Source organism: Schistocerca americana, chromosome X, assembly GCF_021461395.2.
Source record: "Schistocerca americana isolate TAMUIC-IGC-003095 chromosome X, iqSchAmer2.1, whole genome shotgun sequence".
Lineage (NCBI taxonomy): Eukaryota > Metazoa > Arthropoda > Insecta > Orthoptera > Acrididae > Schistocerca > Schistocerca americana.
Genome location: NC_060130.1, coordinates 232,261,349 through 232,284,913, shown reverse-complemented (window position 1 = coordinate 232,284,913; position 23,565 = coordinate 232,261,349).

Sequence of the window (23,565 nt, the reverse complement as noted above, 5' to 3'; positions counted from 1 at the left end):
AAAGGCCACATTCTACTCAAGATTATTATTACAAAGTAGCTTCTTGACAGCACGCTTACAACAGGACATTCGGTCTCTATAGTGCGTAAATTTGCAGCGTGATTAACATCGAGCACAACTGTGGTGTTCAATAAGAGAATCGTGCGCCTATAAGCTGGAGTGAGAATGACGAGGAACGCGGCGTTTAAAGAGCCAGTGGTAGCGCGGAGTGCGACCTTGGGCCGGCGCGACCTTGGCTCGCTGTTACCATCTCCAGCCTCCAGAATGCCCACCCACCGGCCACCGCCTGTGTCGCACCTGTTCCCAGACTCGCGCGCCCAGCTTTTCTGACTCCATCTTTCTTCCTCCAAATTAGTATGTATTCCAATCGCCTCACCCTGCCGTTGGCGTCCACTGATCCTCACGCTTTCTCAGATGAAACGATTGAGTATTTGTATCAATAGATCACTGAGCCCATTAGCACATGCACGTTAAGTAACTGTCCCTATATCGTGACGAGAGGAGAATACTGAAGTCACTGAAATTCCAGTTACACAGGTCTCGCTTTCGACCATTAGCTTTTAGTTTTTTCAAGATCTTTGTTTACTACACTCTTGACCATGCAAGGGACTTCGACCAATCGCTTTCAGTACTTTTTGTGAGACACCTATTTCTTAAATTTTGGCAATGCCAGGGATTACCTATTGAATACTCCTTTTCTTTGTTTTGCTTCGAGGCAGCCGAGAATTTCAGTGATCTCTAACTCTAGCTAGTCTCAGACATGACTGCTCCCTTGTATTCGTAGTATTTATTTTCAGTGGACCTTACTAGAAACAAACCTACCAGCAAAATTCTGCTTTCTGTTAATTTATGTATGGAAAATCCCATATTTGCTAAAGTTCCGATAGTTACACGTCCACTGCCAGAGGTCCCCATCCAGTATCACCATGAGAGCAGAAGTGCAAATATTTAGATGTGATTATTGCCAAAGTGGTGGTACAGTAATATGACCTGACAGCTTCAGTAGCAAAAGATGGAATTTTTCCTTTTGTATGTAAAACAACATAAATGAAGTAGCAACTGAACAAAAATGCTGCAAATTTTAACAATTTTAATAATAGTTGGCTTGCAATTAGCTCCGTGAAATTCGCAAGCTAGAATGAAGTCGAAAATTCATGAGATGTAATACTTTAACAGTTTTGAGGATACGCAAAGCAGCGTGGGAATCTCAGTGCTGTATTTCTGTTATTATGTCTGCTATCTCATACTGCGCGACACTAATACAACACCATTAAATTTCTACATGATAATGTACACTCCTGGAAATTGAAATAAGAACACCGTGAATTCATTGTCCCAGGAAGGGGAAACTTTATTGACACATTCCTGGGGTCAGATACATCACATGATCACACTGACAGAACCACAGGCACATAGACACAGGCAACAGAGCATGCACAATGTCGGCACTAGTACAGTGTATATCCACCTTTCGCAGCAATGCAGGCTGCTATTCTCCCATGGAGACGATCGTAGAGATGCTGGATGTAGTCCTGTGGAACGGCTTGCCATGCCATTTCCACCTGGCGCCTCAGTTGGACCAGCGTTCGTGCTGGACGTGCAGACCGCGTGAGACGACGCTTCATCCAGTCCCAAACATGCTCAATGGGGGACAGATCCGGAGATCTTGCTGGCCAGGGTAGTTGACTTTCACCTTCTAGAGCACGTTGGGTGGCACGGGATACATGCGGACGTGCATTGTCCTGTTGGAACAGCAAGTTCCATTGCCGGTCTAGGAATGGTAGAACGATGGGTTCGATGACGGTTTGGATGTACCGTGCACTATTCAGTGTCCCCTCGACGATCACCAGTGGTGTACGGCCAGTGTAGGAGATCGCTCCCCACACCATGATGCCGGGTGTTGGCCCTGTGTGCCTCGGTCATATGCAGTCCTGATTGTGGCGCTCACCTGCACGGCGCCAAACAAGCATACGACCATCATTGGCACCAAGGCAGAAGCGACTCTCATCGCTGAAGACGACACGTCTCCATTCGTCCCTCCATTCACGCCTGTCGCGACACCACTGGAGGCGGGCTGCACGATGTTGGGGCGTGAGCGGAAGACGGCCTAACGGTGTGCGGGACCGTAGCCCAGCTTCATGGAGACGGTTGCGAATGGTCCTCGCCGATACTCCAGGAGCAACAGTGTCCCTAATTTGCTGGGAAGTGGCGGTGCGGTCCCCTACGGCACTGCGTAGGATCCTACGGTCTTGGCGTGCATCCGTGCGTCGCTGCGGTCCGGTCCTAGGTCGACGGGCACGTGCACCTTCTGCCGACCACTGGCGACAACATCGATGTACTGTGGAGACCTCACGCCCCACGTGTTGAGCAATTCGGCGGTACGTCCACCCGGCCTCCCGCATGCCCACTATACGCCCTCGCTCAAAGTCCGTCAACTGCACATACGGTTCACGTCCACGCTGTCGCGCATGCTACCAGTGTTAAAGACTGCGGTGGAGCTCCGTATGCCACGGCAAACTGGCTGACACTGACGGCGGCGGTGCACAAATGCTGCGCAGCTAGCGCCATTCGACGGCCAACACCGCGGTTCCTGGTGTGTCCGCTGTGCCGTGCGTGTGATCATTGCTTGTACAGCCCTCTCGCAGTGTCCAGAGCAAGTATGGTGGGTCTGACACACCGGTGTCAATGTGTTCTTTTTTCCATTTCCAGGAGTGTAATTAAACATTGTGATGGAGAATACGGAGTATTTGAGAAAGTAGAAATCAGAGATGCTGGTCACACGCATTATTCATTCTCATGTGCACCGTGGACTATCTATAATGAACCGTAGTTACTGACATTCAAAGACAAATTTCATATCTCACCTCGACTAACAGCTGAAACAGAAAGGTTGAACGAAACAAATTCCGTCAAGTGCAACAGAAATTTGTCTGATCGCTCCTGACGGTTTAGCAGCAATACTTCATTAGCACTGAGAGGTGGCACACCACTCCCTCACTTTAACTACACTGTCTGTCAGATTAATATTCATATTTTACGTCATGATCTCCGTGTTCCCCAGTACTACATTTGGTACGTGTCGTTTGCAATTTTTTTTACATGAGGAAATTGTGGGCTCGTGTTTTGATCATTCCTTCAAAGTTGCCGCTTCCTGTTTTCGTTCCCATACCTGACTACGTGACTTGTGCTCTGACTAATGATTGCGCTGTCGATAAGACGTTAAACAAGAGCCATTTTTCTTTCTTTCAAATGACTGATGTTTTGCGGATTTCTGTCCGAGAGAAGTAGCGCGATGGTAAAGTCATTCGATTCGCATTTGGGAAGGCAGCAGTTCAAACTTCGTCCAGCCGTAAAGGTTTAGGTTGTCAATGTAGAGAACTTCTACCCCAGGGGACGTAGTGGAAGTGACGGAGAACAGGGAGAAAGATGGATTGCAGGCAAAAATGTTGTGTCTAGCGACCTGGCTGTGCGATTCGGGGGAGCAGTGGTCTGTGAATTGTACCTACAGAGGTATTCCAGGCCATGGCACTCCACTCTTCCCACTTATGGTCAGTGCAGGTGGGTGCCAGTTTGCAAAACATTTGACCTGGACCAAGCAACAGATCGTCACGATGGAGGCCAGGTCGCGGAAACTGGGTGGTGGAAGCATTTTAAGAGAGACTGCTGTAATTTGAGCTTTTGTGCAAACAGTGTAACGGTCATAAAACTACAAGCATTGTCATGTTAGAAGCTGGGACAATACGAACAGAGTAGCTGGTGCACGTGTTTAGTGGAGGCAAGACTGCGACTAGCCTGATGCCAAACACGGATACAACCATCATGATGCTGTAAACAGAACCTGGATTCATCCGAAAAAATACGTTTTGCCAATCGTGCACCCAGGTTCGACAATGAGTACACCATCGCAGGTGCTCCTGTCTGTGATGCAGCGTCAAGGGTAACCGCAGCCATGGTCTCCGAGCTGATAGTCCATGCTTCTGCAAACGTCACTGAACTTTTCGTGCAGATGGTTGTTGTCTTGCAAACGTCCCCGTCTGTTGACTCAGGGATCGAGACGTGGCTGCACGATCCGTTACAGCCACGGGGATAAGATGCCTGTCATTTCGACTGCTAGTGATACGAGGCTGTTTGGATCCAGCACGGCGTTCCGTGTTACCCTCCTGAACCCACCGATTCCATATTCTGCTAACAGCCATTGGATCTCGACCAACGCGAGCAGCAATGTCGCGATACGATAAACCGCAACCGCGATGGCTACAATCTGACCTTTATCAAAGTCGGAAACGTGATGGTACGCATTTTTCCTCCTTACACAAAGCGTCCGCAGCTCGTGGTCGTGCGGTAGCGTTCTCGCTTCCCACGCCCGGGTTCCCGGGTTCGATTCCCGGCGGGGTCAGGGATTTTCTCTGCCTCGTGATGACTGGGTGTTGTGTGATGTCCTTAGGTTAGTTAGGTTTAAGTAGTTCTAAGTTATAGGGGACTGATGACCATAGATGTTAAGTCCCATAGTGCTCAGAGCCATTTTTTTGCACGAGGCATCACAACAATGTTTCACCAGGCAACGCCGGTCAACTGCTGTTTGTGTATGAGAAATCGGTTGGAAACGTTCCTCATGTCAGCACGTTGTAGGTGTCGCCACCGGTGCCAACCTTGTGTTAATGCTCTGAAAAGGTAATCATTTGCATATCACAGCATCTTCTTCCTGTCGGTTAAATTTGGCGTCTGTAGCTCGTCGTCTTCGTCGTGTAGAGATTTTAGTGGCCAGTAGTGTATTATATGGGAACGACTGTCTGGGAAACTTAACGGCCTCCTTCCAGAAATTGGAAATATAAGCCTGGAAAGATTAGATCTCTCTGTAAATGAGGTACCGGGGTCCCATCTAGGTAGACATTTCTGCAGAAACATGGCCATGATTACCGTGATAACGAAGCCTCCCTAGCCTAAAATCTTCTTTTTTCAGACAAGAGAGATTTTGAGTCGCTGATTGGCTCCTCTCAGAATATGCAAAGCAGAGGTTTGCTCCTCAAGCCTGGTAACCTGAGTGCTGTGTCTGGATTGGCTACCTGGCCAGTATAGCAGTCAAGAAGGGGGATTCAACTAGTAGAGAATAGCTCGATTGGTTTGTAGAGTGAGGAGGCGGGGCTTTTTCTGTGAATACGGCTCCCGTACTGAGGCTTGGTGGAAAGTGATCATGATTTTTTCTCTTCTTCTTCTTCTGGTCCTCCCCTGGTGGAGAAACTCGGGTCTTTCCATAGAGGACATGTTGTAAAGGGTGGACTTATTCGTTCTGAGGCGACCGTCTGACGTTTGACAATTCTAGCACGCGCCGTTTTGCCTGTGAGTCAAATTGGTTGGCCAGACCAGCGACAGGGATTAATTCAGAGGAGAATCTGTACAGCTTCCACCAAAATGAATGCTCTGCCAGTCAAGCAGCATTCCTTTTCTGATTTATGTTGCCTGTGAGTCAAATTGGTTGGCCAGACCAGCGAACGGGTGCACCTCACACTGAAATCTGCCGGGATTCATGGCTCTGATAGGGACGTTTCCCGCGTTCTAGTATTCAGAACGCCAGTCCGCGTAGTTTGTGAGATTTCGTGGACACGTCAGAACATCATAGCTGACGCTGCGCATCGCTCATCGCCCACAACGTGCCGTTTTCTGCTGCCGCCTGAATCAAGGTGAAAGGATAAAGTGTTGCTACACAGGCGTGGGGTTGTTAAATGACATTCACAGCTCCCTGTTCTCCGGACTGCTACGGTCGCAGGTTCGAATCCTGCCTCGGGCATGGGTGTGTGTGATGTCCTTAGGTTAGTTAGGTTTAAGTAGTTCTAAGTTCTAGGGGACTTATGACGTAAGATGTTGAGTCCCATAGTGCTCAGAGCCATTTTTCCCTGTTCTCCGTGAATCGTAGTCTGTGGTGCACTTGGTCGTAGTCGATTCCATTTGAACAGAACTGGGCCTCAAAGTGGATTCATGTAAACAAAGTCAGATTGCTTTGTAAGAGGGATTAATTCAGAGGAGAATCTGTACAGCTTCCACCAAAATGAATGCTCTGCCAGTCAAGCAGCATTCCTTTTCTGATTTATGTTGCCTGTGAGTCAAATTGGTTGGCCAGACCAGCGAACGGGTGCACCTCACACTGAAATCTGCCGGGATTCATGGCTCTGATATGGAAGTTTCCCGCGTTCTAGTATTCAGAACGCCAGTCCGCGTAGTTTGTGAGATTTCGTGGACACGTCAGAACGTCATAGCTGACGTTGCGCATCGCTCATCGCCCACAACGTGCCGTTTTCTGCTGCCGCCTGAATCAAGGTGAAAGGATAAAGTATTGCTACATAGGCGTGGGGTTGTTAAATGACATTCACAGCTCCCTGTTCTCCGTGAATCATAGTTTGTGGTGCACTTGGTCGTAGTCGATTCCATTTGAACAGAACTAAGCCTCAAAGTGGATTCATGTAAACAAAGTCAGATTGCTTTGTAAGAGGGATTAATTCAGAGGAGAATCTGTACAGCTTCCACCAAAATGAATGCTCTGCCAGTCAAGCAACATTCCTTTTCTGATTTATGTTTGACATTTTTGTAAGATTTGACAGTTCATTGTAAGCAAAACGATTAATAAAATCTTGTCATTATTTTTGTAATCTTAAATACGCCACTGTTCTCATTCATACGCCCTCAAACATTAACTGTTTTTATTTTATTGTGGTGATACATGGACACATCGGCAACTAAAAATCCAAAAGTATTAAATTAGTTAATTTGATTTATGATAGTGACTGCAGACATAGCCAACAAAATTGCCATGAGTAAATTCACTAATTCCATATATTAAATTAAGGGAGTAGCTCACAAATTGAAGATTTTTGCGAAGATAATACGTTTTTTTATGCAAAGATAGTAACATTTCGCGTCACTAGGACATATATTTATGATCAAAATAAAAGATCCCTAGCAGTATTTACAAGTAAATGTTACGTTGTATATAGCCACTGCTTGAAGATAGGCGGAAGAAGTTGTGTACACGCTTGCCAACAGAAAATAGACTGCTTTTATGCCATCTGTCTCATTTTTGTGGATGAAAAGTAATTCGTTGTTTCCAGGGAATTAAAAACTGCCATTATGGATTGCAGTTCCTTCAAGACGAAGCAAGAATGTGAATGAAACAGATAAATAAAGAGATTTGTCGTGTTCTTTTACACTGAAGACCCAAAGAAACTGGCACACCAGCCTAATATCGTGTAGGGCCCCAGTGAGCACTCAGAAGTGCCGCAACACGACACGGAATGGACTCGACTAATATCTGAAGCAGTGCTGGACGGAACTGACACTAAAAATCCTGCAGGGCTGTCCATAAATACGTAAGAGTACAAGGGGATGGAGATCTCTTCTGAACAACACGTTGGAAGGCATCCCAGATATACTCAATAAAGTACATGTCTGGCGAGTTTGGTGGCCAACGAAACTGTTTAAACCCAAAACTGGGTCCATGGAGCCATTCTGTAGCAATTCTGGATGTGTGGGGTGTCGCATTGTTTCGCTGTAACTGGCCAAGTCCGTCGGAATGCGCAACGGACATGAATGGATGCAGGTGACCAGACAGAATGGTTACGTACGTATCACCTGTTAAAGTCGTTCCTAGACGTATCAGGGATCCCCTATCACTTCAGATGCACACCCCCCACATCATTACAGAGACTCCACCAGTTTTAACAGTTCCCTGCTGACATGCAAGGTCCATGGATTTATGAGGTTGTCTCCATACCCGCATACGTCCATGCGCTCGATACAGTTTGAAACGAGACTCATCCGACCAGGCAACATGTTTCCAGTCATCAGCAGTCCAAAGTCGGTGTTGACCGGCTCAGGCAAGGCATAAAGCCTTTCGTCGTGCATTCATGAAGGGTACACGAGTGGGCCTTCGGCTCCGAAAGCCCATATCGATGATGTTTCGTTGAATGGTTCGCACGCTGACATTTGACATGGTCCAGCATTGAAACCTGCAGCAATTTGCGAAAGGGTTGCACTTCTGTCACGTTGAACGATTCTCTTCAGTCATCGTTGGTCTCGTTCTTGCAGGATCTTTTTACGGCCGCAGTGATGTCAAAGATTTGATGTTTTACCGGATTCCTGACACTCGTGAAATGGTTGCAGTGCAAAATCTCCACTTCACCATCACCTCGGAGAGGCTGTGTCCCATCGCTAGTGCACCGACTATAATACCACGTCCAGACTCACTGAAACCTAGATAACCTGCCATTTTAGCAGCGGTAAGCGATTTAACAACTGCGCCAGCACTTGTTGCCTTATATAGCCGTTTCCGACCGCAGCGCCGTATTCTGCCTGGTTACATATCTCTGTACTTGAATACGCATGCCTATACCAGTTTCTTTGGCGCTTCAGTGTGCAAGTAACCATCCAGACATTTTTCTGGAATTTAGAAATTATGTCTCAATTAGTTTCACCCCAAGTAAATGTGGCAACAGTTCGCTAATGTTTGCTTTCCATCTCTGTCCTCGTCATCCTTTACCCGATATTTCAGATATTCTCCAATTGAATTATCACAAGACTCTATGTTATCAGTAACTTCATACTTTTTACTGAAGATCGTTTGTCGCCAGAACCTTAATACTGGAATCTGTCGTAATTTATTATTTTCGTATGGGATGTTTCCAGACCATGACTGCGTAACTAATATTCATATGAGAAGTATTGCCGGCCGGAGTGGCCGTGCGATTCTAGGCGCTACAGTCTGGAACCGAGCGACCGCTACGGTCGCAAGTTCGAATCCTGCATCGGGCATGGATGTGTGTGATGTCCTTAGGTTAGTTAGGTTTACTTAGTTCTAAGTTCTAGGCGACTGATGACCTCAGAAGTTAACTCGCATAGTGCTCAGAGCCATTTGAACCATTTTTTTGAGAAGTATTTCCCATGCTAGAACACGTAAAGTATCTGTCAGGATAGATTGACTTTTCCTATAATGTCAATACCGCTCTTAACATTACATGCCAAATTAAAATACGTATCATATTTTGTGCGTCAGAAAATGGAAATGCCTTGTGGCTAGGGCCACCCGTCGCGTAGACCGTTCGCTAGTGCAAGTCTTTCGAGTTGACGCCGCTTCGGCTACTTCCGTGTCGGTGTGAATGAAATGATAATGATAAGGACAACACAGCCCCCAGTGCCTGAGCGGAGAAAATCTTCTACCCAGCCGGGAATCGAACCCGTTCCGTTAGGTATGGGATTCCGTCGAGCTGACCACTCAGCTACCAGGGCCGGCCTGTGCGTTAGTGAAAGAATTACACTTCGTTCATTACATACACTGCACGGCTTACTATACCTAGGTGAACCTGATGGGCACCCGGTTTTTAGTCTTCTCACCGGAATAGTGTGTGCAAAAGTTTTGGATAAACTGTTCGCGAAGTTTATCCGACGAGTGCAATATGATTCACTACACTGGGCTGTTTAGAACAAACCGTCACAAGACGTCTTAGCAGTGTTTTAATGGAATAATTGCCGCGTGGGATTAGCCGAGCGGTCTAAGGCGCTCCAGCCATGAACTGTACGGCTGGTCCCTGTTGAGGTTCGAGTCCTCACTCGGGCATGGGTGTGTGTGTTTGTCCTTAGGATAATTTAGGTTAAGTAGAGTGTCAGCCTAGGGACTGATAACGGCTCTGAGCACTATGGGACTTCACATCTATGGTCATCAGTCCCCTAGAACATAGAACTACTTAAACCTAACTAACCTAAGGACATCACACAACACCCAGTCATCACGAGGCAGAGAGAATCCCTGACCCCGCCGGGAATCGAACCCGGGAACCCGGGCGCGGGAAGCGAGAACGCTACCGCACGACCACGAGCTGCGGACAGGACTGATAACCTTAGCAGTTACGTCTCATAAGATTTCACACACATTTGAACATTTGAATGGAATAATTGCTCTCTATTTAGTTTGTATCTTGAGCACATTACACGTGAATTTTTAGGTTATAATAATCTAATTCTGGCATCTGCCGGGAAAGTGTGGAGTTTAGTATCACAGGCGTCATTGTAGGCGATGCTCCATGTTCTACGTTAATACTCAACTCTTTTCGGAATATCTCTTGGAGTGGGACAAAGCAACAATGATGTGTTCATTTGACTGGATCCTTAAACTCAGAGACCTCATTGTGCTATTTGGCAATCGATTTCACCCACTCCGTATTATTTCTGAATGTCAGCAGCAACACAAGTTCGACTCCAAACTTCACATGCACTTGTAGTCATATACGATCAACACCGAGACTCATGACATTGCACTCGATAATTCGTAAAGGGAACGCGACTTTTGGGTGTGGACAAAGCAAATCTTTGTGGTACATAAGACTGTACCCCAGGGGATATCTCATGCAACGATGGCATATGAATTTCTAAGACAAGAAGCGATGGAATGTTTTTCTTCCATTACAATACAAGGAAAGAAAAGAAAGAAAGATGCATTAAATTACAAGCGATAGTATTCTGATTTATTACCTAGGTGATCTGTGCGGCTGAACTATATTAACATGCCCCTGTCATCAACCACATATGAATTTCCGCGTCGTTTCACCCCTACAGGCTACAATGTATGCTTTTGACGTTACTGTCGATGTATTAAAGGAAGTGGTAAAAAAATTCTCGTGTCATACTAGTTTCTGTCGAGTATTTTTGTTAAGAAACTTCACCACCTTCTTAGTTCAGTTTCCAGAATGTTCGCACGCATCGCAGAACTAAAACGCAGTCGGTGCTGTTTAAGCAACGTGGCTCCGAATGTATTTCGTTTTTGCTCGTTTTGGCATGTTCCGCGTCTGTGCGCACGGAATGTGCAGCATCCGGGCCAGCTCTAAGGAAAATATGTGCTCCTTTCTTTCACTCGCCATTGTCGGCATGTGTTAAGTAACAGTCCAGGCACCAAAAGAACGATTCAGAATTGCGGGACGAGTTTTCCTGGAGAATGCAGTACTTCTCGATAAAATATTTCTCCGAGCCGCACGAGTTGGTAGAAGTCGACATTCCGGCATCCGTCACCTGTTTGCAAAGGAAGGCGGTTTGATAGACGGTCTCCTCGTGGTTGCTTGGTGCCTGGCCGGTAGCTTTCGCAAATGGGAGCGTAGAAAACGTTTTAGGCAACCTCTCTTGGTTAAAACAATGCTCTTGCTTATGATAACATGCAGCTATTTTACTGTAGCTCACTTTTAAATGAAGCGGAAATCATAGTTTCCACCCGAGAAACAACTAATGAATCATGGGCTTACGTTAAGATACACAACTGATTTATCAGATACAGTCAGTAGCACTATCAGACCATGATGGGAATTAATTGAATGTGATGTCTTGATGTCCCACAAGGTTCCATCTTAGTCCCTTACATTTTTGTGTATAGTAATGACCCTTCACCAGTATCATTACTATACGCCAAGTGTGGTTTGTCTGCAGATGATATAAAATCTGCAACTTATTGAAAATTAATAGAAATTTCAAAAAGTCGGTTATAAAAAATTCATGGACATTAATAAATGATTCCTAATCAGTTCATTGTCTCTAAACTTTGATTAGACACATTATATGCAATGTAGAACTCCCAGTATACAATATGTGATTGGAAAGTTTTAAGAATGGGCTTGTGATTGTACAATGGTGGTACTTACATGCTTCTGTGATGCATCTCCTTCAAAACAGTCCCCTTCTGACTGCACACACCGATTCCAACGGTGTTTACACTTTTGTAAACACTGCTGGAAATTTTTCTCCTGAAGTGTGTTAAGGACGCTCTCCATATTTGCCTGGATGTCTTCAATTGAGTCAAATCGCTTCCCTTTCAGTGAAAATTTCAGTTTAGGAAAGAGGGAGAAGTCCGCGGGTTCCAAATCAGGGAAATATGTCGGTTGTGGAATCACAGGAATTTTGAATTTGGTCAAATATTCAACGATGGAGAAACCAGGGCATTGTCATGGTGTAGCACCCAACTCCTGTTTTTCCACAATGCAGGTCTTTTCGTCCGCACGTTTTCGCGCGAACGCTCAAGGACACATTTGCAATATTCCTGGTTAATTGTCTGTCCTCCAGGGGTAAATTCATGATGAACAATACCTGTAGAATCGAAAAAAGTCACCAACATTGTCTTCACCTTTGACCGACTTTGCTGTGCTTTTTTCGGTCGTGGTGAAGCTGGCGTCTTCAACTGCGAAGACTGCACTTTGGTTTCAGGATCAATCCATATACCCACGGTTCGTCACCTGTAATTACCCTGTTTAACAAATCTGATTCATTTTTCGTCCGATTAATCAGCTCTTGGCACACTTCAAGTAGGTATTGTCTCTGATCACTTGACTACACTTTTGGAATGAATTTTGCGGACACTCGACACATGCTTAGATCTCCGGTTAATATTGACTGAACTGCATAGAAACTTAAATTAAGTTCATCAGCCATCTCCCTAGTTGTATGTCTACGATCAGAGCGCATTAAGTCGCAGACTTTCTCAACATGTTCATTAGTTTTTGAGGTGGAGGGACGGCCTGACCGTGGTTCATCTTCAAATGATTCGCGGCCATTTTTAAATCTGTTGAACCAGACAAAAATATTTGACTGGCTCATACAATTATCTCCAAAAACTCTCTTTAATAGTTCGTAAGTCTCTGAGCTGATTTCCCGGTTTTAAAACAAAATTTCACACAAACTCGTTGCTCTGTTTTTACGTCAATTTTCACGCAGACAGAATCCGGCAACAAGCTCTAACGGACCCACACTCAACCAGCTGCCACAACGAACTAAATAAAGGAAACTCAGTTTCCTGCCAAAGGGCGTTCAAGGGCAAAGCAATGACTCACTCCTCACCCTCCATGTACCTGCCCGCCAAACCAGTAAGCAGTAGCGGATCTATTCTTAAGACATTCCAATCACACCTCGTATGTCCTAAATATAATGAAAGACGAATGGAACAGGTTGTCAGCGTTAAACTCTTTGGATTGCAACTTGATAATAAATTCTGCTGTGAACAGTGCATCTTAGCACAATTCGGGAGCCTAAACAAATCTTTGTTCACAATGGGGATGTTGTCAGACACAGTCGATAAGAAAATAGAATCGTTGGTATATTTGCAGTAGGCATAACAAGTTTAACTACTAACAAAGTTCAGTTTAAGAACAGCTTAAAGGTTTTACTGATGGACAGCTCCTTTTATACCCACATCAGAATAATAAAGTGATTGACGTCTAGCTGATTACAGGGCTGCTACCATAGCTACAGCCAATCAGAGAAGAGGCATAACTACACCTCCTGTTCCGTTCACCATTGTCAAATCTCTCTGCTGCTGCTGGCAGCGTCTACTGTGGCCAGCGGCAGTTGCTCGTGGCCGGTAACGTAAATATAAAACGTGCAGAAAAGTGTGGGTGCTAAACGGAAAGTTCAGCGACCTGCTCGTCTTTTACGTGGTCAGGCACGTGAGTTTGTCTGCTCAGTGCACGAGTATTTCGAGAAGGAGAGAGGCAATGTTCGACTCTATTGCCTCTAACAAAGGTTGTCGAGAAATCTGCGGACATTAATGTGATCAAAAGTGTCCTGACACCTGGCTGAAAATGACTTACAAGTTCGTGGCGCCCTCTTTCGGTGATGCTGGAATTCAATATGGTGTTGGCTCACCCTTATCCTTGATTACAGCTTCCACTCTCGCAGGCATACGTTCAATCAGGTGCTGGCAACACATTCTTCACGGAGTACTGCACTGAGGGCAGGTATCGACGTCGGTCGGTGCGGCCTGGCACGAAGTCGGCGTTCCATAACATCCCAAAGGTGTTCTAGAGGATTCAGGTCAGTACTCTGTGCAGGCCAGTCCATTACAGGGATATTATTATCAAATGGTTCAAATGGCTCTGAGCACTATGTGATTTAACTTCTAAGGTCATCAGTCCCCTAGAACTTAGAACTACTTAAACCTAACTAACCTAAGGACATCACACACATCCATGCCCGAGGCAGGATAAGAACCTGCGACCGTAGCGGTCGCACGGTTCCAGACTGTAGCGCCTAGAACCGCTCGGCCACCCCGGCCGGATATTATTGTCGTGTAACCACTCCGCCACAGACCATGCATTGTGAACAGGTACTCGATCATGTTGAAAGATGCAATCGCCATCCGCAAGCTGCTCTTCAACAGTGGGAAGCAAGAAAGTGCTTAAAACATCAGTAGGCCTGTGCTGTGATAGTGCCACGCAAAACGAGGGGTGCAAGCCCCATCCATTAAAAACACCACCACTCCATAACACCACTGCCTCCGGGTTTTACTGTTTGGCAGTACACACGCTGGCAGATGACGTTCACCGGGCATTCGCCATACCCACACCCTGCCATCGGATAGCTACATTGTGTACCGTGATTCATCATTCCACACAACGGTTTTCCACTGTTCAATCGTCCAATGTTTACGCTCCTTATACCAAGAGACGCGTCGTTTGGCTTTTACCGGCGTGATGTGTAGCTTATGAGCAGCCTCTCCACCATGAAACCCGAGTTTTCTCACCTCCCGCCTAACTGTCCTAGTACTTGCAGTGGATCCTGACGAATTTTGCAAGTCCTGTGTGATGGTCTGGATAGATGTCTGCCTATTACACATTACGACCCTCTTCAACTGTCAGCGGTCTTTGTCAGTCAACAGACGGAGTCAACCTGTACGCTTTTGTGCTGCACGAGACCCTTCACATTTTCACTTCACTATCACATCGGAAAGAGTGGACCTAGAGATGTTTAGAAGTGTGGAAATCTCGCGTACAGACGTATGACATAAGTAACGCCCAATCACCTGACCACGTTCGAAGTCCGCGAGTTCCGCGGAGGGCTCCATTCTGCTCACTCGCGATGTGTAATGACTACTGGGGTCGATGATATGGAGAACCTAGCAGTAGGTGGCAGCACAATCGGGCTAATATGAAAAACGTGTGTTTTTGGGGGTGTCCAGATACTTTTGATAATGTAAATACACACTTTCGAGGTGTTACCGAGTCTGTAATGTCAGTACCAGGAAACATGACAGGATGAAGTGGAATCTCCAAACATGGATTAATTTTTACAATAAATTACAGAAATTAGTGGTAAGCGACACGACTCGCTGTCAGCCCATAAACGCAAGTTGTCATGACCAACTGAACACAGAGACAGCCCCCTTTCTTGTCACAGAGAAATAATAGTAACGTTGCTATGTGCCCAGCTTTCGTTTGATTAGCATATATGATTTCTCATGATGGAGGTGGAATACAGAACAAAAGAACAAATTTGTTTGTATTATACGAAATTGGTACTTTTTTTGTTTGATGTGAGCTAAATAGTTCAAATGGCTCTGAGCACTATGGGACTTAACTTCTGCGGTCATCAGTCCCCTAGAACTCAGAACTACTTAAACCTAACTAACCTAAGGACACCACATACATCCATGCCCGAGGCACGATTCGAACCTGCGACCGTAGCGGTCACGCGGTTCCAGACTGTAGTGCCTAGAACCGCTCGGAAACTCTGGCCGACGTGTGAACTAAGTAATTTCGCTTCGTCAGTACTGATTTACAATAGCAAGATCGTGTCCTCATCTTCCCTACTAACAATAAGTCACGACGAACTTGTCTTCGCGTATGAATCAACCGCAGCACCACAGTTCTCAGTTTTACCATACTCGCGAAACTACAGCAGGAACGAACAAAGCCTGTTAGCATTGGTGTAACAGTGGCATTTCGATTTGTGAAGAATCCAGCTCACAAAATTAGAGACGTACTCGCTTTGTTTCTGATTTCTAGTGTAACACCCCTTCCTGTGGCCTTCGTAGTGCCGCCACAGCCACAGTTTGAGAGCTGAACCACGTCCACCAAACTGACTGCAGTACGTCCTTAAAGACACTTTACAGAGTATCTCCAACTTTACGTTAACTGAACACCAGCTTCAACAGACTGATTTCCCTACACTCACAGACGTCGAGACTCGATTACCTTATTTTACGCTGCTACCCGTTGACCACTCTTGCAAGAATTAGTGCATGTTATTTACCCCACGGTGGAACCTTTGAATGTGAATGTGAGCAAACCAATGAAGTTAGGCCAGAAGCCAAGCACAGCAGCTGCAATCTTTTTCTTTTGTATTTTATTTAGTGCATTCGTCGTTAGTTACATAAAGTCTCAGTTACAATTTTGAAAACACATTCATACATTAATCTTAATGTAGCGTATACATCTAGCAACGTGCACATAAAAAGTAATGAGATCACCCTTCAATATAAAAGATAATCGTCTGCTGCTGGTCGAGGAAGCAAGCTGAATCCACATGGAGTAGAAAACTGTTGAGAGGATAAAGTATCGTATCGTAAAGAAATGTTTAAAAATAGCCCACACTCCTACCGTCTCCATAAACCTTGTTTTCTGGTTAAAGATGAAAGGAAATTTACATATTGGCGAGTAAAATGTTGGGACGACGCAGAATTATATGGCTGCATCTATATCTACACTCCGTTAGGAAAATTACTGTGTGTGGTGCAGGGTATCAGGCACCGGTACCGGTTTCCACCTTCCCTGGTCATCCACGAATGGTGAGGAGAAAGAACGACTGTTGGTAAGTCTTCCTGTCGGCTTAAGTCTATTTAACTTTGCCTTCATGATCTTTTCGCGAAATGAATGTAGGAGGATGCAAAATGTTTTCTGACCATTCGACGAACATGAATTCTGGGAATTTTAACAGCAACACCCCCTCAATGCACAGCACTCCTGTGTGAAGACAGCTACTGGAGCTGCAGCTTTGTGATGCATTCGCGTTTGCATGACTGAGGTATCGATGGAACGAGGGTTTTGTAAACCGTTTCGTATCTGCGTGGACTACTCGTTCTCAGCATTTTTCCAAGGAAATTAGTAAGTACACTACTGGCCATTAAAATTGATACACCACGAAGACGCGAAATTTAACAGACGGGAAGAAGATGCTATGATATGCAAATGATTAGCTTTTCAGAGCATTCACACAAGGTTGGCGCCGGTGGCGACACCTACAACGTGCTGACATGAGGAAAGTTTCCAACCGATTTCTCATACACAAACAGCAGTTGACCGGCGTTGCCTGGTGAAACCTTGTTGTGATGCCTCGTGTAAGGAGGAAAAATGCGTACCATCGCGTTTCCGACTTTCATAAACATCGGATTGTAGCCTATCGCGATTGCGGTTTATCGTATCGCGACATTGCTGCTCGCGTTGGTCGAGATCCTATGACTGTTAGCAGAATATGGAGTCGGTGGGTTCAGGAGGGTAATACGGAACGTCGTGCTGGATCCCAACGGCCTAGTATCACTAGCAGTCGAGATGACAGGCATCTTATCCGCATGGCTGTAACGGATCGTGCGGCCACGTGTCGATCCTTGAGCCAACAGATGGGGACGTTTGCAAGACAACGACCATCTGCACGAAGAGTTCGACGACGTTTGCAGCAGCATGGACTATCAGCTCGGAGACAATGGCTGCGGTTACCCTTGACGCTGCATCACAGACAGGAGCGCCTGCGATGGTGTTCTCACTGACGAACCTGGTTGCACGAATGGCAAAACGTCATTTTTTCGGATGAATCCAGGTACTTTTTACAGCATCATGATGATCGCATCCGTGTTTCGCGACATCGCGGTGAACGCACATTGAAAGCGTGTATTCGTCATCGCCATACTGGCGTATCACCCGGCGTGATGGTATGGGGTGCCATTGGTTACACGTCCCGGTCACCTCTTGTTCGCACTGACTGCACTTTGAACAGTGCACGTTACATTTCAGATGTGTTACGACCTGTGGCTCCACTCTTCATTCGATCCCTGCGAAACCCTACATTTCAGCAGGATAATGCACGACCACATGTTGCAGGTCCTGTTCGGTCCTTTCTGGGCACAGAAAATGTTCGACTGCTGCCCCGGCCAGCACATTCTCCATATCTCTCACCAATTGAAAACGTCTGGTCAATGGTGGCCGAGCAACTGGCTCGTCACAATACGCCAGTCACTACTCTTGATGAACTGTGGTATCGTGTTGAAGCTGAATGGGCTGCTGTACCTACCTGTACACGCCATCCAAGCTCTGTTTGACTCAATGCCCAGGCATATCAAGGCCGTTGTTACGGCCAGAGGTGTTTGTTCTGGGTACTGATTTCTCAGGATGTATGCACCCAAATTGTGTGAAAATGTAATCACATGTCAGTTCTAGTATAATATATTTGTCCAATGAATCCCCGTTTATCATCTGCATTTCTTCTTGGTGTAGCAATTTTAATGGCCAGTAATCTAAATTGGCAGGTTATATTTTGTATAATGTTTTCATGTAATTCCGTATTTTGAAGAAGGTTGGCCCTAACGCTTTTGTTACTTAACTTGTCAAAAGTTAGCTGACTGAAGTTGTATGGCTACACTATTAACGACTTCAATTGCGGCAGTATGGAGCACTTAGTCGTGCGTTGAGGAACCTAGATTAATCTCTCCTTACCGGAAATGCCACCCCATCGCAGTAGCTTTGATCGTGGGTTCGTGAGGCTGGAGTTTTCTTCTTCCAAGAATTGTGAAAATTCTTGTTACTCTCGTCACTTTCGACTCGGAAGTCTGGGTGTAGGTAAGAGGGGAAGAGAGGATGCTGTCGGAGATGTCGGGCTGCAGCCGAACAGCCGCTCACTGAGAAGGTGAAGGCCGGGCCTGCGTGCACGGCTATTTGAAAGGGCGCGCGGCAGAGCTTCTGCACGGCCAAACAGGTGTCTACCGCCCACCTCCGGCTGAATCACTCCATACCTGTCTTTCAATCCGCTGAGTTTCCTACGTATGTTTCGCAAAGATGAGCCTCTCTCTCCCTGTCTCTCTGCTCGCACACACATACACAGACACACACACACACACACACACACACACACACACACACACACACAATTCAAATAAGCTCTCCCCAGCAGACGCACCATAAAAAAAAAACACCAAACATTCAGAATTACCGCCACACTGGACAAAAACAAAACGATAAAAACATAAGCATCTCTTGGTGAGTATGACAAAGTCTCTACCAAATCTCTTGAGTGTGAAAACGCATTCGGTGTAAAACTGAGAAAAACTGTTTAAATAATAACAGCCTAAAGAAAGAAAATAGACAAAAACTGTACAACAGGACGAGAAACATGATTACATCTACATTTACATCAATATTCCGCACACCATCTGATGGTGTGTGGCGGAGGCTACTTCCAGTAGGACTATCTGATTCACCCTTCCCTGTTCCACTCGCGAATGGAGCGTGGGAGAAATGACTGTCGTTCAACCTCTATTTCAGCTCTAATTTCTCGTATTTTCTCGCTGTGGTAATTTTGCGAGACGTATGTTGGAGGAAGAAATATGTTGTCCGACTCTTCCCGGAATTTATTGTTTCGGAATTTCAATAGTAAATCTATCCGTAACGCACAACGCCTGCCTCGTGTGGCCTGCGACTGGAATTTGTTGAGTAATTCTCGGGCCAGCTAAACGATCCCGTGATTCTTGTGTACCTCTTCTATTAGTTGTACCTGATGAAGTAGAACGCTACTACTCTCGGAAAAAGTAGCTCAAAATTAATAGCCTGTTCATATACATCTACATCTACATGGATACTCTGCACATCACATTTAAGTGCCTAGCAGAGGGTTCATCGAACGACCTTCACTATTCTCTATTATTCCAATCTCGTATAGCGCGAGGAAAGAACGAACACCTCTACCTTTCCGTACAAGGTCTGATTTCCCTCATTTGGTCATGGTGATCGTTTCTCCCTATTTAGCTCTGCGTCAACAAAATATTTTCGCATTCGGAGGAGGAAGTTGATGATTGGAATTTCGTGAGAAGATTCCTCCGCAACGAAAATCGCCTTTGTTTTAATGATGTCCACCCCAAAACGTGTATCATTTCAGTGACACTCTCTCCCCTCTAATACAAAACGTGCTGTCTTTCTTTGAACTTTTTCGATGTACTCTGTCAATCCTATCTGGTAAAGATCCCACACCGCCCAGCAGTATTCTAAAAGAGGACAGACAAGCGTTGTGTAGGCGGTCTCCTTATTAGATATGTTACATTTCCTAAGTGTCCTGCCAATAAAACGCAGTCTTTGGTTATCCTTCCCCATAACATTTCCTATGTGTTCCATCCAATTTAAGTTGTTTGTGATTGTAATTTCTAGGTATTTAGTTGAATTTACGGCCTTTATATTTAACTGATTTATCGTGTAACCGAAGTTTAACGTATTCCTTTTAGGACACATTTGTTAACCAGATTCTTCTGACCATTTTGAAGATGAAATATTGTCAAGCCGTAAAAGACATTAAAGCAAGCCGACCTGTGCAAATCCATTTCCTTAACGAATGTAGCTTCAGGTGAGAAATCAAATCAAAATTAAAAATTCACATTTTGTAATTTTTTGGTCTAAAAGGGAAAACAATAAAGCAAGCTAATCATCTCCTGGCTTGAACGTCACAGTGGAGCACAACTGAGAAAATAAAATGGAAGTAAAGTCACGGAGTAACATTCCGGTGACGAAACGGTCAATAGAAGTGGAGCAGCCCGCATCTCGTGGTCGTGCGGTAGCGTTCTCGCTTCCCACGCCCGGGTTCCCGGGTTCGATTCCCGGCGGGGTCAGGGATTTTCTCTGCCTCGTGATGGCTGGGTGTTGTGTGATGTCCTTAGGTTAGTTAGGTTTAAGTAGTTCTAAGTTCTAGGGGACTGATGACCATAGATGTTAAGTCCCATAGTGCTCAGAGCCAGAAGTGGAGCATAAGCCGGGAGTGAATGAGAATGTAAGTCGAAATAGCTCGAATGCTTTTCAAATTTAAATTTCAGTAATCTCCTGAGTCAATTAGGAAAACCACGAAAACCCCAACCTATATAGCTAGAGAGGGTTTGAACCTTGCTCTTCTCGTATACAGATTCAGTGCCTAATTCGGTGCACCCCACGTCCGGTGTTCTATTGAAATTTGTATGTTTTTCCTATCCTCAAAACCATCTTGCATGCCCGTTTATGAGAAGGACCTTCAGGTTCACGTAACACGAAAACCATGGTGCAGACAGCAACTAGAGATTTTCACGTATTCAGATCGCTGACACTGTTCAAAACAGTTTAAACGACCAGAAAGAAAATCATACGAACCATCGATCTGAGCATTTGGCTTTTCAGCCTTACACAAACCCGTATAGTGAAATAACTGGATAAGGAACGAAGAAACAGGAGGAGAAATAAAGGAAGAGGAAAAAAGGAAGTTAGAGTTTAGTGTCTTTTTTCCACCTTCAGCTCGTTCTAGAGGAGAATACCTCAGTTGGAAAAAAAGTAGATAGGGAAAAGAACAGGGAGAATCAGACCACTGAGTTAACCAAATTAGAGTAACCGCGAAAATGTCGGTCTGAGCGCCGGGTGTATAACTGAAAACTGTTCTTCCAAAATAGGTTCCCATTATCTCAACTGCTCCATCATCCCACTCGAAGGATAAGAAGGATGATTTTTTATGTACATGAAAGTATAACAGGAGTTAAAAACTACGAAGATGAATACCATGTAATCCTGAAGTTGGCAAGCACGTATTCTGAAGCATTTGTTAATAGTGCAATGCTATTGCCACGCATATGTTCAACTGTTCATGGTTTTCTTGCTTTTTAGTGACGATAAAACTTAATCGGGCGTACCCTTGCGAAAGGAATTGCGGTAAATTTGATTGCGCATGCCTGTGAAACTGAAGAAATTCGGAAGTGCAGGTGGTGAAACGTATACTTCCGTGTCTGTCTTTCCCCATCCTCTCAAAATGTTAAGAGACCACTTAGTGAAGGAACGCTCCTTAGACTGCACATTTTTCTTAATTAAATAACATAGTTATAACACTGACAGTTGGCATTCATTCTATTATGGATTTATATTTATATATGCATGAAACGAGGCACCTTACTACTGTTGTTAAAAACAGAGTTTTCCTATATTGTGTGAAATTTTTTCAGCTTAGACCACTATTGTGCACTGCGCATCTTTAGCCAACGATAACTTGTCTACGTCCTAATAAGTTTGCGACTTTAATGCCCTGTGCAAAGCAACACTGCTTTTTTTAGTGATAGCACTCGATTTAAGGCATAAACTGCGTACCGGCCACATAACAGTATCTTGTTCACGAAGATAAAACTTGTTCTTTCACTATTGCTCTACAGTCAACATATCTCCTGCCAGTTCAGTGTTAGACAACAGCTGTTGACGTATCAAAATTATCCATGACTGCTTCCCGTTATAGGGTAAACTTGTGCCTCTACTTACCACACTTAACGTGTTACAGCTGCTCTCAAGGCCGTGCTCGAAACGTAGAGAAAAGGTCACCTGATGAGTAATGAACGGTACATATTGCTACACGCCAATGACAGGAGACGAGTGTGTCGAAAATCGCAACCCAGATTGGGATTCAACTCTTAATCAAATGAGGCACTGTATTCCGCATGATTACAGGTTGCTGCTCAGGCAGGATATGCAGATGTTCTCACATGAAGCGTATTTACATGTGGCGCACGATACGTCTGCCATCGTCTCTCACCGGCGAACAGTATACGAATCAGTCGTCAAATACGGGCCATCGTTCGTTCTATGTGTGGGAATGATTTGAAGAATTGATCTTCTGGCAGTAACGGCTGGGGGGTATTGGCGACATGCTGATCACATGAGCACTGCTCCCCGTATTACCTTGTAGGCTAGGCAGCTGTTGGCCAGTCGGAACAGACTTAAGGCCTAATCCAAAATTGGTAATTACGTTCAATTAGGCGAACAGTCCTCGGCTAAGGGGAACATGTGTCTCCACAATTCTTCGCCCCATTTCCTTTACTTACCATCTTTTCCAAGAGGCAATCTGTCCTCATTCCTATCGAGCAGGTCTGGGACGTCACTGAGCTCCGACCAGTCTGTTCAATTTGTGAGAAACGGTTGAGTAGTCGTGAATCAGAAATGCTTCCTAAATCTTGCAGCATCTTGTGAAGTCCCTCGCCACGATGTGCCGCCGGCGTCATCAGCGCTAAAAGTGAGTGCTACATGTAAGTAGGGAGGTGTTCAAATGGTTCCAATGGCTCTGAGCACTATGGGATTCAACTGCTGTGGTCATAAGTCCCCTAGAACTTAGAACTACTTAAATAAGTAGGTAGGTGTCTTTTATATACACTACTGGCAATTAAAATTGCTACACCACGAAGATGACGTGCTACAAACGCGAAATTTAACCGACAGGATGAAGATGCTGTGATATGCAACTGATTAGCTTTTCACGGCATTCACACAAGGTTGGCGCTTGTGGTGACACCTACAACGTGCTGATATCAGGAAACATTCCAACCGATTTCTCGTACACAAACAGCAGCTGACCGGCGTTGCCAGGTGAAACCTTGTTGTGATGCCTCGTGTAAGGAGGAAAAATGCGTACCATCACGTTTCCGACTTTCATAAACATCGGACTGTAGCCTATCGCGATTGCGGTTTATCGTATCGCGACATTGCTGGTCACGTTGGTCGAGATCCAATGACTGTTAGCAGAATATGG